The sequence below is a fragment of the Macrosteles quadrilineatus genome, unplaced genomic scaffold (assembly GCF_028750875.1).
Source record: "Macrosteles quadrilineatus isolate MER2022 unplaced genomic scaffold, UCM_ALF_1.0 Scaffold_4__1_contigs__length_99947679, whole genome shotgun sequence".
In the NCBI taxonomy this organism is placed as follows: Eukaryota; Metazoa; Arthropoda; class Insecta; order Hemiptera; family Cicadellidae; genus Macrosteles; species Macrosteles quadrilineatus.
In genome coordinates, this window is record NW_026542597.1 from 80,349,433 (window position 1) to 80,361,035 (window position 11,603).

Below are 11,603 nucleotides of genomic sequence, written 5' to 3' on the forward strand. Positions count from 1 at the left end.
GTAAAAATGACATTTTCTTATTGTTTATGTTTTTGAAAATATCCATGTAAAGTTTCATGCATATCTGACCATATTTCCTATTGATACCTTGACCACATAACAAAAGTGATAAAAAAACGATTTCCAGATTTTTTTTTATAAATCTATATATTCTCTATAATATAATTAAGATTAATTTGTATTTATATAAATGATATGATATATTGATCACATAGGTACATATAAGCTACTTAATAAGGTACTTTAAGCTATATGAATATAAAATGTAACCATATTCCAATCGAATTAGATTCCGGAGATAATTTTGTTTTGTTTTTCTCTATAGAGATAAATCATTTCACAAAAATAACAATATTGGGAAATATTTTTTAGGGAATAGTATCCTTAGGGAAATTAATAGTCTGGCAAATTTTGAAGACAAGACGGATTATGTATTATAAGAATATTTTTTTGATTTTAAGGATATATTTTGTTTTTAGATTTTTTAATATCAGGGACTTTATTTTTATTTTTTTATTATTTATTAATTCAGATTTAAATTGCAAAGTACAAGAAATGAGAGACAACTGCTAAACTATTAGAAGAGTTAAAAGTAAATCAATCAGAAATTATATACAATGTTTTGTTAACCGTATCTCATTTGTTAAGGTAACACATTCCAAACACTTCTCTTAGTTTCAATGATATTTTTTTAGCGAATTTCCCATATAGGGAATAAGCTATTACCTGTAGTACTCATGGTAAGACCTGGACGCGGGACCGATTTTTTTTTCGTTTTGAGGTCCCTAGAGGCCAAAAACACCATCCGTTCAGATTCATATATATTTATATATATATATATTATTATATATATATATTTTTTTTTCTTAATTATATATTTATATATACAGGGTTAGTAAAAAGTGTCGAGACCCCCTGTTATTTTTTTAACGGCCCATCCTAGAAAAACTAAACTTGGCAAACCATTATTGCATGTTATGAAGTACTTTTTGGGCATAACCGCCACTTGGCGTTCATCCCCAAAATGGGGGATTTTGGGGGAAACTAAAAAATTTCAAATACAAAGACCCATCGAGTGACCCCTCATTTTGAAGGTCCTGGTAAAAGAAAACCAACAATGCAAACTAGAGGTCTCTATCTCAGTTCAGTAAAAAATGGCAGCCAATTAAAATTCTCATAAGTTCCCGAATCCAAAATTGGGGATTTTGGGGGAAACTCAAAAATTTTAAATGATAAGCCCCATCGAGTGACCCCTCATTTTGAAGGTCATAATAAAAGAAAAGTAACAACGCAAACTATAGGTCTCTATCTTAACACAGTAAAATATGGCAGCTAATTGAATATAAAATTGCAAGTTATTTCCAATTTCTAAAGATTTCAATCAGCTTCCATTTTTTACTGGATAGAGATAGAAACCTCTAGTTTGCGTTGTTAGTTTTCGTTTACCAGGACCTTCAAAATGAGGGGTCACTCGATGGGGCTTATCTTTTAAAACTTTTGAGTTTCCCCCAAAATCCCCCATTTTGGGTTTGGTGAGCAAGTGGCTATTAGGCTTAAAAAGTACTTCATAACATGCCAAAAAGGTGTATAGAGTTTAGTTTTCCTAGTGTGAGCCGCTATAAAATTTACAACAGGTCTCCAGACTTGGAAAGCTGTAAGTTAAATTGAACTTCTGAGAATTTCAATTGGCTGCCATTTTTTACTGGATTGAGATAAAGACCTCTAGTTTGCGTTGTTGGTTTTCTTTTACCAGGACCTTCAAAATGAGGGGGATCACTCGATGGGTCTTTGTATTTGAAATTTTTGAGTTTACCCCAAAATCTCCCATTTTGGGGATGTACACCAAGTGATGGCTATGAACAAAAAGTACTTTATAACATGTCATAAAGGTGTGCCGAGTTTAGTTTTTCTAGTATGGGCAGTTAAAAAAATAACAGGGGGTCTCCACACTTTTTACTAACCCTGTATATATATATATATATGTGTCCGTTAGCACGATAACTCGAGCAAAAATGATCCGATTTTGATGAAATTTGGTACAAAAGTGTAAACCTACGTTTATTCGAACGAGTTCGCAATCCAGCATGGTCGGACCATGGGAACGGGGGTTTACGGGGGGTTTTATGGGGTAAAAATAGGGTTTTCCCATTTTCGACCCAAAAAACATAAAATTTAGCAATTTCTTTTCAAACCATTTTGTAGAGCTTAAAAAAACAAATAATTTAGTATATTGAAGCGTTATTATGCGCCTAATGGTTACGGAGAAAATTCCAAAAAACTGTAAATTTAAAATTCCCATGTTATTTTTATGGAGAATAAATAAGTAAACTGTTGTAGTTTGCTTGTTTATGAACATATTTTGATTAAATTTGGAAAATGTTTTTATTTCTTACTAACTATTAACATTTTACAAAAAAAAACAGTTTTACCCTCCCTGATGCAGCAAACCTAAGTCCTTGTTAAACTAATTCTATTTAAATAGGGAATAAATGTTATATTTTAAAGTAGACATTTCAGTGTAAATCCAATCAGTCAAATGGAAATTCGCTTAGTCTGCAGGTTTGCTGCGGTGGGGGTATTCTTTTTTAATGTCTGTTGTTTAGTTTTGTTCTTAATTTGAGTTTGTGAATTTCTTTGAGAGTCTAGAATTTTTTTTTTAATAAATTATATGTTGTATTTATGAGTTATATGTTTGAGTAGGCTTCCTATTTACCCATCCCCGCTGACCAACTATAGACAAGGCTACAAGAACTTCATGATTTGCCGTGTTATCTTCAACATCGAGATCGGAGGAAGAGACTTTGTCAAATGAAAACTGGAGAAACGCAGCTGGGGGCAAGTGCTTTTAAGAAGAGGAGAACTTCAAGCTACAGTACACTCAATCAATGGCAAAAGCAGTCCAACATCATTGTCAACCAAAGTCGATTAATCATCAATGCTGTCAAGGAACGCTGGGCGGACTACACTCTATAAACACCGAAGTGGGAGACGTCGCAGAAGAAATGGCTGTGGTCAAGCATCTGAAGACCAACGACTCTTCGAGGAGGCTTTATCAACACAACTGCTGAGAAAGTCAGCGAACAGTTGGTCAGTTTTTCCCCTCCTAAACCTTATTGTAATTTTGTTTAAGTACAGTTTTAAAGATTTTAATAAGTTTTTGTTATTAATTTTTGTTCTCTCTGTGGATGTATCTATGTATTTGAGACGCTGGGGACATCATCTGGAGGAAATGGGGGAATGTAATGGAAGGGGTAAAATATTGTAAGCAGGAAGTATTTGGCAATGTTGTGTGAGTAGGCCAGGAGAGTTGTTAAACAGTAACATGTTGTGCTGACCTACTGAAGGCTGTTGCTTTAAGTAGGCCAGTGCACTTGATCAAGGGGATAGTTGTCATGACGCTATCTCTCAATTGGTCAAGTTAATACATATGTAATGCTATGGATACATACAATACGGTACTGTTATAAAGTTTTTTTTTTTTTTTTACCAGAAGTACTTTTATTTTTAATTATTTCATGTAGAAGGCAAAGCAAATGCCTACTAACAAAAGACCATGAACATGCTATGCTAACGATGTTGTGGTGTCATTCAAGTTCTAATCTAGGTAGGCCTATGTTTAACAACTTTTCTTTTTATCTGTAATTCTCAATTGATAAATGAACATTTATTAGATTATTTGGACTGCTGTGAGGTGGAAGGTGTTTTCCAGAGCGTCCAGCATATCGCACCACCTTGCGGAGTTAAACGCATTTGGCACATCAAATGTCCCAAGCAGCGCAAGATATTCCCGACAGGAATATTGGTTATAATCCTCTACTCTCATTACGGCTCACTTTACCTCCTCAATAGCGTCAACCGTTGACTGGCTTCCTAAAGCCGAACTGACGAGGGGACAGGTTTTCCGCAGCGATCACAGCTGAATTAAGTCCGGAACGGATCAACTTTTTGAAGACTTTCCCAGCCGTGTCCAGCATACAGAGAGGTCTGTAGGAGGAAGGTAGGTCTGGGTTTCCTTTTCCCTTCTCCACGAGCACAAGCCTAGCTGTTTTCCACTGGGAGGCAAAACATCCCCTCGACCAGACAGGCATTGTACGTGCTCAATAGGTGACGGAGATTAATTGATAAAACTTTCTTAAGAGCGTCACCGGGTACCCGATCTGGTCCAGGAGCCTTGTTGTTCTTCTGGGATAGTACAGCCTCCTCCAACTCCAAGACTGAACAGCGGGACGTCTTCCACCCTTACAAACTCCCGCAATGAGCGCAGTGTACGAGTCGGGAAAGGGAACTTTTTTCTCTTATAGGGCTGGGGTATCATTACCCTTGCTACCTCATCCTAAAAGATCTTTTGTAGCACCCTTTAAGCTTAGACACCCAACCTTCTTGCAATCTTCTTGCGAAGCCAATCAGTTGTTGCACACCAATTTCTCGTATTTCAGTAGGCATCAGGAATGCCTTTCCTAGGTGTTTCAACCACTTCTGGGCTATCGCCGGACATTCCAGCCATATGTGCTCAGCGGATTCTGTTTAGTAGAGGCAGAATCTGCACTGGTCTGTCTGTCTAAGCCCTATTGTCTTGAGATACTCCTCACATAGCCATGCCCTGTAAATTGACCCATCAAGAGGCTTATTTCCCCTTTTGTGAGGTCAAAGATGTTTCTCCATTCCTTAGGCCGGGGCCACACTTGTAATTTTTAACCAGCGAGACTGTTTTTTCCGTAAGATGAGCGTGTTCACTCCCATAAGCCGCAATGCCCCGCACCTAGTTTTACGTGCAACACCCGTGGAATGATAGTAGAGAATACACGTGCAATTCCGTTTGTCAGTCTCGCTGTTAAAACCAGCGAGACTGACAAACGCGTTCACGGACGTTTTTACTCTAGTGTGGCCTGCCCCATATACCGTAATGTATCTCTCAAACCCACAGGTAACGCCAGTGGAAAAAATTCAGCGAGATAAGATGAGTGTGGCCCCGGCCTTACTAAGAGGATTGATGAGCATCTTTGATTGTCTTAGGCCTGGGGTATTTTCCCAAATCTTTGCTTGTTGTCCCTTTGCCCAGGCTAGGATTTTTGATCGGCCTTTGCTCACTGGGACTCCACAGCATGGTTCAGGCCCGACGAGTTCGGACTTTGCCCCCTCACCCGCCAGGACGTCAGCCCTTTCGTTGCCCTCGTGCCCAGCGTGACCTGGGATCCATGCAAGTTGGACACTGTTTTGTTCGCCCAAGGCCATGAGGGCATTCCAGCAGCTCTGCACAGCTTTAGATTCCACCGCGCAGGCGTCGATTGCTTTGAGAGCAGCTTGGCTGTCTGAGAGGATAAGAACCCCTCTCCTCTTCAGGCCTTTATCCAGCTGCAGTCTCGCACAATGCTCTATCACCATGACTTCCGCCTGGAAATCAGTCAGCGTTTCGCCGAGGGCCTTTGAGAGGTGGGTTCCAATCCTATACACTCCAAGTCCCGTCCTGCTCTCCCTCTCCAATCTGTCTGTGTAAAACACCATCGTCGACTTACGTGTTTTAATTTATACCTTCTGCCATTCTCCTCTGTCTCCTATGGCCACTTGGAAGGGTTTAGCAAAGTCCTACTTCCTAATCATAAGATCTCCATGTCTAAACTTTTGAGTTCCCTTAGAATTGACATGTGACCCGTCCTTCTCGAAGGAGATATTTCTCCTTTACTGCAAGTCTTCAGGGCTGTTAATGCTGCCCTTTTCTTTATATCCAGTCTGAGTGGGAGTGCTCCTAAAATTGACTTCATCACCACTGTCGGGCATAATCTTGTTGTGCCACACACCCCTGTGCAGGCAAGTCTTTGCAGTTGTTACAGCTTTGGAGCTGCCTCAGTTTGCTCTGCCTTCTGCCACCACACCAGGGCTGTGACGTGATCTATGTGCATGTTCCAAGACAACTTCTGATCTAAGTATACACCCAAATATTTAGTCTCCTTGACTGACTTGACCCTCACTCCCCTAATCTGGGGTGTGGAGATTTTGGTTCAAATTTTCCTTGTAAAGGTCACTATCTCAGTTTTTGTGGGGTTGGTTGTCAAACCCTTTGTATTACACTGGGTAAGGTTCTCAATAATACCTTTGTGTTTCCCTCTCACAGTCAGCACTAGATCATCTGCAAATGCCTGTAGGTCAATACCTGTTAGTTCAGCTTTCCTCAGCATGCTGTTGACCACAAGTGACCATAGTAGGGGAGGTAAGACTCCTCCTTGCGGACACCCTCTTCTGGCCTCGATTGTAACTGACGAGTCTCCGACCGTGGCAAGAGCCATTATCCAACACACTACTTCTTGAGGAATTTCTCTGTCCATTAGTGCTTCCTCTATTGACTGATAGGATACATTATCAAAGGCTCCTTGGATGGCAATGAAGACCCCTGCCAGGATTTCCATGTGATCTAATGTGTCTTTTCACCACCAGGCTATGAAGCGCTGTTGTAGTCGATTTGCCCATCATAAAGGCATGTTGGTTCACATTTAGGAACTTATCCTCTCCATATTGTTCATGAAGGAAGGTGGAGAGCGGGTGCCAAGTTTCTTGGTTACAAGTTTGTATCCCAGGCCCCAAGGATCAGAATCAACATTGTCCCTTAACTTCTCCCAGCAACTGCGTTTACTCTGGTTGACGGCAAGACTATGAGACTTCCTAGCCACCTTGTAAGCATCCGACTTAATACGCCTGTCTACGGGTTCTCTGGTCCTGGTAGCAAGACGTCTGGCTCTCAATGCAGCTTGACACAATTCCGCAATCTCGGCAGTCCACCAGTACACAGGTTGCTTATCGCACCAGGATCTCCTGCATGGCATTGACTCATCGCAGGCCAAGACTATCAGCCCCATCAAATATGTAACTGGTGTCTCTGCGCAAGCCTCACCAGGTGCAGCAGGCACCACCGGTTCTCCCCGAAATATGGCTTTGGTGAATTTGGCCAATTTCGGCTTTTTGGTGTTCCACTGAACGGGCACCTGCCGAGACACGGTAGCTTGTCTCTGATCCAGGACATCAAAAATGATGTACTAGTGGTCACTGGCCGTATAATCCTCCAGGACTCTCCAGGCCTTGATCCAAGGCAAAAGAGATTAGATGCAGAGTGATGTCTGGATTCTTTCCCAGACTCCGGGGGGCCAGAAATTTGGCAATAGCGTTAATGACAACGAGTCCAGCCCTTGTATTGCAGCTAAGTCCAGGATGTACTTCCCCCGGGAATTAGTGAGTAATTTCCCACTCAACAGCCCTAGCATTGAAATACCCTGCCACGACGACGTGCACGGAGGTATCGCGCACACTCTCTTCCAGGTGGTCTATCTTCTCGCTGAAGTCACAGATAGCGTTGAGGGTGAGGTATACACTAAAGCAAGTGACATCCCTGCACCGGGCCCAAACGAACCCTCGGCACTTCACGTGACTCCTGACAAGCACTTAGCTGTATTAAAGGCCCAGAACGCAGCAGTACCAAGCGTATTGGGGAACGAAGAAGATGAGTCCCTATCCCGGTACTGTTCGCTGACCAAGATCTCGTCAACACCATGTTCGAGGGCAAGGTGACTGAGGAGCATGTCAGCCGTCCTGGATCGATCTAGATTGCACTGGAGGATTCTTACCTTTGTGTTTGGGCTTGCGCTTGTTGAAGTGTTTAAATGCACTGCACTGCCTAGAACCGGATATGTGCAGAGCATTTTTATCATTGAAGCCTTTCTCTTTACAAAGGAAGGCAGTCCCTACGAGTGTGTCCCACCTCCCCGCTTCAAAGGCAGTTGAGCCCTTTACAGTTTCGGTAGGAATGGCCAAAATCAAGCCACTTGATTGAACACCTCGTTACTTCCACCCCCTGTCGAAGCCTGCAGTTGACCCATTCAACCCTCAAATGCTGGAGTGCCAACGCCTTACTGGCATGGGTGTCTGCCATTTCGGCGACATCCATCCGTTGCTGACCATCCGCTGTTTAATTTTCGTACACCCTAAGAATAGCTGTTGGTAAGCTCAGGGACAGCTTTCTTTAGGGCATCAATGACGTCACCCTCCGTTGACACACACTCAATGTCCTGAACATCAACTGACTAGGTTCGAGAGCACGGACTGTACTCTGGCCTTCCACAGCTGCCTTTAGCTTGGCAGCAAAGGCAGCTTTGTCTTTTGACTTACCCAGTTCCAGGTTTGTCTAATTGACCGTACAACCATATCAGTCTACTCTGGCTTAGCCTTGGCCTTGATAACACTCAAGACATCGGCGAATGATCTTCCATCTGAAGGCTTGATCAAGATTGCCTCCGTCCTGGGCTTTTAGGGCTGTGACTTTTTAGAAGCAGGTGCCGAGCCAGGCCCAATATGGGCCACGCCAGTCAACTGCGCCTTCACTGCTGCATTCTTCTTGGACGCAACCTCCGCCCTTTTTCTGCTGATGATATGCTAGTTAAATGTAGTTCTTGTAGTACTTTGTGTGTAAAGAGGAGATTGTATCGTCAGCGTACGTAACAGTTACGGTGTTGTCATTCCTGATGAAGCTGAGCTGTAAAAATAATTGGTAAAGAGGACGAAAAAAGGCCTAAAACTGAGCCTGTGGGTGAATAATATGATAGCCATGGGGTGTATCTGTGGGAGGCACCGTGAAAGTATTTTTTTAGTACTTGAACCCTTTATCATTTTGGACCCTTACTTCCTGTTTCCCTTGTTTTTTAAAAATAATTTTCTTACTTGGACAATATTTCTTGCTTACCCATAGTGCTTTATAGCCTTGTTTAGCCAGGTCTGAAAATTTTGCATATTAAGGTGACCATGGGAACCTATAGTAATTTATATATCATTATAAACTACATTTTTACCTGAAAACAATGGTGCAAAGATTTTTCTGCTGTGACAAAAACTGAATAAAATACGGTCGTTTGAACTTGATTACTGTAATACCTCTTGTCTGCTTATCCCTGTCACCATTACTGTGTTAAAAGTGAATTGTATACTAACACAAACATGAACGATTGAAAGGATCATCTTGGGAAGAAGAAGAAAACTAAGACGACAAACATTAAGTTTATACAAAGAGGACAAAGCAGTAGAGGCATTTCTAAATACAACTGAGCATTGATTATTGTGAACTAATCAGTCCTTATTTTGACATTTGAGGTAGGTAGGTCGGGTGTTATGTGGATTTGTGACTGTATTAGGAAGGTAAAGTTTAGCTTACAATGAATCGAGTTGTTGATTTATGGTATCCCCAGACTGTTTTTGCACTATTGAAATAGTGCTTTATACCACTATTTCAAAAGTGCCAAAAGTCTGGAGATAGCATAAATCAACAACTCGACTCATTAAAACCTAAACTTTAAATTCCCCAATCTAGCCTAGGCCCTACCTTCAAAGGACTTAACAGTCACGAATCCACATAACGCCCGGCCTACCTACCACACATTTCTATTCCATCCCATCAGTAACTCTACACAAAACGGCATGCATTACATGAACAAAAGTTGGACATCAATATTCGGTGCATCGATCGTGAGGAAGAACACATAGAACAACGGTAGGTGTTTTCCAACCGATATAAGCCTTTGAAAACTTATTTAACTTCCAAATTTCATTAAAACTATTATACACACGGTTCATTTACACGCGACTTGGTCCATGTAAGCCCTAAAAGAATTTAGGATATCTTAAGTCCATTGCAGGAAGTTTAAAAACGTTCTGCTTTGGGGAATGTGTAATATAAAATGTTTTTATAGGCCCTAGGGCAACTTAGGTACTTGACGTTTTCACCTGTCGTCGAATTGGGGGTTGTTAATGTAATATTTAACCTACTTAAAAATTACACACAATCAATCAATGTGACTTGGGCTATTGAATTAGATTTTAGAATGTGAATATTGAAGTGCAGATCATCGTTCCTAACAGGCCTATAACATTTAAAAAATTGAAATGATTGGTGTGTGAGTAATTTTTGTCACAGCAGAAAAGTTTTTGCACCATTGTTTTTAGGAACAAGTCTAGTTTCTAATGATATATAAATTACTATAGGTTCCCATGGTCACCTTAATATACATAATTACCGCTTTATAGCCTTGTTTACCCAGATCCAGCTTTTCTGATTTTTTTTACTCAGAACTGTAGCATATTCATTTTGGGGTAGTTTAAAATGTTAAGTCCCTTTAAACAAACCAATCCAAGTTCATTTTCAATGTGATTTGTAGTCTTCATTTCTGGTTTGTACAATTTAGAAAGGAGGTGTGTTGTTTTTAATTTTGTTTACATCTGTATGATGTGTATAGAATTTTTACAGTTTCGGCTATTTCATAAATTTGTTTTACCTCTCATCTAGTGCTGCTGTTCTATTTATGAAGTGGATTGGGTTTTTGTCATCAATGAGTAGAATTTTCTTAGGTCCTGGCGGTGATAGGTGCAAATAAGATTTCCCCTGAATGCAACTCAAGAGCTTATAATTACAAGCCTTGCATACTGGTTTTCTTGTCATGTGTTGAGTTGATAAATAATGAATGGAAAGGTTTCAAAAATGCCATTTATTTGAGCTTTACTCCTCTTAAGAGTGAGTGGCCAGGAATCTGTTACTGAAATCAAGTGCCAAGTCTCTAGTTGGAAAATGGGTTTAAGTCAACCCTTGTTGATTACTCTTCAGGATGAATGTTGTCTTACCACATCTTGGTACTCCTTGGACTAGGTTTATTGCATAATTAGGCTTGTTTGATGTAAAATGTTTTATCTATTATATAGTCGTTGGCATATGGAGTTGTAAGTGTAATCGGACAAAAGGTTGTAATTGATATTATTTGAGGAGAGTATGTATCTGTGGTAATTAATTTTCAGCTCCACCTGGCATGTTCCATCAAATCCAAAGTTCTTCTGGGTTTCCTCAATCTTGCACAAGTTCCTGACTGAAACCAAATGATGGCATATTTTTCCTTATGCTTTTCATAGAGGTTTTCTAGTCAGAAAGCTTCGGTCAGGTGGGTTACATTTTCCTCTTAATAGATCTTGCAAAACAAGTTTAGTATGTAGGACTCCTTCCAGAGCTCTTTTTGTTCCGGTAGCTCACCGTGTATATACAGTTGGATCTGTTGTTTGGTGTTGTTTGAAGCTAGAGTCATTGATAGTAGGGCTTGTTAATGACTCCCCTTAATTATTGTCACTCGCCGATAAAGTTTGCACTCGCCCAAACCACCCTCTGAATGGCTTAAGTAACCTTAAATATTTTAAATCTTTAACTTTGTTTTTCAGACACTTAGGACTCTCCATGCGATTAATATTAAACGACCCATCATAAAAAATTAGAGGAAATACTTGACATAGCTAATATTATACATCAATTGAATTAAGGTAAGCTATGGTAAGGTTGATTTAGGTTAGGTACTTAAACCTAAATTAACCTGACACTATCTAACCTAACCTGACCCGTACTATCTTACAAATTTAATTAAATCGATAAGTTTTAGAAGATTGCATGGGTCTTGCATTATCTATTTTGTATTCTATACTTGAGGGTCCCCAAACGAATTTTGAAAAAAGTACTTTTTTCTCATTATTTAGACCATTTTGAACACTTCTTTCTCCGACACTTTTGGGGGAAACGCCTATTTCACACTGAAAATACG